Consider the following 4,614-nt stretch of genomic DNA (forward strand, 5'->3'; position numbering starts at 1 on the left):
CTTGCTAGATTTGTTTATAGCCTGAACACTTTTTTTTTTTTTTATTTTATTTCACTGCTACTTCCCTGAGACCTATTTTGTCATTTTTTGGATGACAGTCCACTCTCATTCCTGCTAAAGAGGCAGAAACATTCAGGGACAGAAAGGAACCCAGGCAGATTACCCTATAGGAGGGTAGGAAGGAAATAGACACACCTGGGCTGATTCTTCCTACTTTCTGCCAATCTGTGAACTATATAGAGCAGCTGCTAAGATGAAGTGTTACTTGTGAGAGGCTGAGGTCTCCATTCCATGAAATTACACGAGGTATGAAAAGGAAGCTCACTTCACAAAACAGAGTAAGAATGCTAGTAATTATGTCTCATATAGAATAAATAATATATCTAACTTTCAAAGGCTCTGACAAGCTGTGAAGGAGAGAAAAATTATAGCTCCTACTTTTGTTTCAGGATGGTGAGCCTTGTGACAGAAATGAAGTGAGTGTATGTTATGTAAGTAATTTATTTGCACATCTTTGGCACTGCAGCACTAATAGGCTTGCTGCCAGGTATTCCAGACTGCAGTTTGTCATGTCTGACTCTTTTGTCTTTCCAGGCAATTGAAGAAATGGCCTTCTGCAGGCTGTCAGTGACAGATACCAGCTCACTCACATCGATAAAGCTCAATTAGCTGCTGGAGAAAGCGTCTTTTTAAAATGTAATGAGCTGCACCTTGGAAGAAGGGTAGACAAATGTTAGACATAAACAAAATAAAACCTTAATGTGAACAAGTAAGAATACCATGGCAGCCATGATAAAATCTTTTTTCTTTTATTCTGTGCTTTTTATTACTTTGTGCTTTTGTTATATAAAGACTCTTTATTAATCTGTTGAAAAAGATACTTTTTTTTTTTTTTTGGTCCAGAATTGATCTGATAGCTGTCGTCTCATCTTCATCATAAAAAGGCGCTGTCTGGCTTACTATTTCACCACTTATATTTCTGAGATTATTCCTTGAGTCCCACCAAACACTGGAGAACATCAAGGAAAGAATATGCAGCTACTTGCCAAGTGATAACCATGGCTTTAGAATTAATAAGCATTTATTGGAAGGGCCATATCAGTGATAATTTAAGAGTCTGTGTCTAGGTTTGCTCATGGAGACTCAGGAATAATTAAAATAACCAGGTCTGAATCAGTGATAACAGAGGAGAGTAAGTTAAACTGGAAAGTGAGGAGAAATACATGAGAAAGAAAAGCAGTCTGGAAATACTTATCAACAGAAAGAGGATCAGCATCCACAAGGGTGGTGGGCACCTTTTTTCCAGTGATGTTTAAGATTTTTAAGGAGCTGACTTCCAGCACAGCTCAGAACTAAAATACCTTTAAAAATACACAGCTGTGCTCCCAAGTGTTGTTATAATTAACAAACCAGATTGCTTAATGAACTTCAGTCTATTTTTGCATATTTCCCCAGCGTTCTCTCAGAAAGAGCACTCATCAAAAGCCAGCATGTGAAAGGCCTGGCAAGGCTCTTGGATTGTCTGGGCTCATCAAACTGGGCTGGTTGGAGGCAGCTGATCCATGCTGCTGGCTCTGGAAGCTAGCAAGCCCTCCCATTTATCTTTTCTTCCACCAACCTCCTGCAGACTTTGCAGTTGAATGTATCCTATTTCATATCTGGTGTGGTGTGATGTTGTGTGGCTGTGGTGTTCTGATGGTACTCATAGTTCCTCTTGTTAATGCATGTGTCAGAAAGCAGACGAGACGTTATTTTGAAATCATGTGAAAACACACCTGCCTTTAAGATGTTCGTGAAGACAAACAAAACTAGTGACACGTTATTTTTTCCTTTCAATCTACATATAATTTGGCAGGGTTTTAACCTTGTGAAATTAAATAACCCTTTACATTTCCAAGAGAACTGTCACTCCTACAGGATTCTTATTCAGGAGTTGAATAAGCATCAGCCTAATTTTATTAATACAACTCCATTGGTTTTGAAGCATTTACATTTAAGTAAAATCAATTTATAGGCTTAGATAATCTTATAAGATTCCTTTTCTCAATGTTTATTATTATTTAAACTTTTTTTTTCCATAACCTGGCAGCCTCCCCTTACAAATTAAGTAAGAGCTATTAACAACAAGTATATTGAAATGTAGAGATACTGAGGAATAACTTCAAAGCCTTGCACATGCTTAATTGCACTGAAGATCAAGCCCTTATATAGACTTCATAGTCTATGGTCATATAGGTAAACGCTTAACTGTCTTTTAAGGAACTGCACCTCTGGGATGAGTCCAAGGTGGACTAAATGTCTCTTGGAAGGCAGAGGTGCGGTGGCATTCAGAGTCATGCTTTAAATTTGCTCAAATTTTTGCCCATTGAGGCAATTTGCTAAAGTCAAAGATTATAACACAAATTATTAACCTTATGTATTGAGTTTGTGGTTTCTGTAAATCTGGATTCCTGTTTGAATCATTTCTGGTAATAACATAAAATCCACAAAAATATTAACATTATGATTAGACAGAGAATTACATGTGGATACTCTATTTTGTAAGATTTTCAAAGGATTCCACTCCTGTTTGTCTGGTATTTTCTGTGTTACATTCTGAATGCTGATTTCTTACCTGTAATGTAAGATATAGGTATGCTGTGCACTGTGCGAAAGTGAATCCAAGTTCTATACTTGGAGATGAGCTTACAGATTCTGCTTGCCAGCTGCAGTCCTGAGGGTGAAGATCTTGGATATGAACATCATCATATTTGGCAATGCTGTGTAATTGTGTGGTTGTAATTTGGCATCTCTTACAATATGAAGACCTATTGATTATTAGGGATGAGATTTTCTTCCTTTTGGACAACATATTGAAACACCATTTCTAAATGAATTACGTGGAATGTTGCTTATGTTTTTCAGTGTGCAAAGCAAAAAAAATATTACTTTAAACATCCTGTAAGATTTCTTCCAGGAAGACCACGCTATCTGTTGCTCTTAAATTGCTATTTTAGTCCTGCATTTTCCAGATGAACTGACAATATAATTTCTATCATCTACTAGTCCTCATATCTTCGCTTGAATCTAGGATTTTCAGGAACCATCATCCTAAACACTAGTTCTTTTCTTCCTTCTTTGTAGACTACTCTATCCCAATATTTCAGATTGATATTTTGTGATAAGAGCTTGTATTTCAGATAAATTTTGGAAGATAGTTTTTGACTTCTTGGCTTCCTATAAACAAACCCATTAGTGTTTTCAAAGTTCAGTTACTCCGCAAAAATGTTTTTTTATTCACTAATGAGTCCATACATCTCAGACAGAGGTTGTTTCCACATTTTTCTCCAGTTCTCAGAAATTATCCTGAACTTATTTTTTCCTTTCTTTTTTTTTTCTTCTCAGTCTGGACTAAATTTTTTTCATTGTGCTTTTTGTGAGATGCAAAAGTTTTTAACATAGTTTGTTAAGATGTGAATTTTTGGTTTCTGCTCTATAACTACGCCAAAAATCCAAGACTTAGTCACTGATTTCAATGGGCAGCTCTCAAGTAGGTTTGTTTGTCAAAAAAGGCAAGATGTAGGTATTACACGATCAGGAAGAAAGGAAAACAGTACAGGAACAAAATAAGCTCTTCAAAGTTCTGTGCTGAAGCCTGTAAGCCTATAGATTTTCTGCACTGTAAAATATGAATTTTGCTTCTGAAACTCTAATCCTGGCTGCGAGCATATCTAACATATGAACAAAGTATTCTTGAATATCAGCTAGACTGGACTACTGCTCTTTGTGTCCAGCTGGAATAAAAATATGCTCCCTCTCATGTGGAAAGTAGTGAAAGCAACAATCTTAAGTGAAAGCAACAATCTTAACCAGCACGTTATTATTGGACTTCAGTTTAGTTTGAATACTAATGCGAGAGATTCAGATAAGTCTCCTAACTGAAAATATGGGCTTTGACTAGAATGGCTGATACAAGTCAACAACAGCAATGCAAGCATTACTATTCTAGTAAAAGAAGCACTGGAGATTTCACTCTGTTTTCTGAGATGCTTGAGCCCACACAAGAGAATTTATGGACAAGCAGACTACAAAACTAAATGCCTTTTCTAGCAAAGATACATTTTTCAATACAACAGTTGTCCCCGTATGTGATTCTGCATTCTGCCACTGTTCCTGCTGTGACAGTATGAGCTTTTTTGATTGAATAACATCCAAGATTAAAGTCTAGGAAATGTGTCAACAAAAAAGAATGATAATGTGATGAAAAATACAGCTATCAAATGAAAATGTCTTGCAAGTAATTTTTGTAATGGCCGATTCCAGGTAATTTTCTTTTTTTTTCCTTTCCTAAGGAAAGGGAGGTCATTTTAATATTTTAAGCAAGTTTAGTAAACAGCTAGGTATTTGAAACTAAAAGCAAAACTAAGTTGTTTAACACAAGTACAGCCAGTTTTTGACCTCATTCCTAAGAGAAATGTTGACATTGTGAACATTTTCAATTTAACACCTGAGAACAACTTGCATTAGGAATATGGGAAATGTGCTCTTGCTGATTGTAGCTGTTTTTTTACAACGCACAACATGATAAGAGCACGAAGATGCTATCCTCATGTATTTTTCCAAGTACTAAGAATA

General features: G+C 36.2%; 1 long non-coding RNA gene across 1 annotated transcript; it reads left to right on the plus strand.

Annotated features, from left to right (window-relative positions):
* The first annotated feature begins 260 nt into the window (after window positions 1–260).
* On the plus strand, window positions 261–890 carry LOC125686747 (uncharacterized). The gene is made up of 3 exons (XR_007373887.1): window positions 261–338; window positions 450–491; window positions 595–890. It is a non-coding gene; the product is annotated as an uncharacterized LOC125686747 (long non-coding RNA).
* Window positions 891–4,614: the final 3,724 nt, after the last annotated feature.

Source organism: Lagopus muta, chromosome Z, assembly GCF_023343835.1.
Source record: "Lagopus muta isolate bLagMut1 chromosome Z, bLagMut1 primary, whole genome shotgun sequence".
Taxonomy (NCBI): Eukaryota; Metazoa; Chordata; class Aves; order Galliformes; family Phasianidae; genus Lagopus; species Lagopus muta.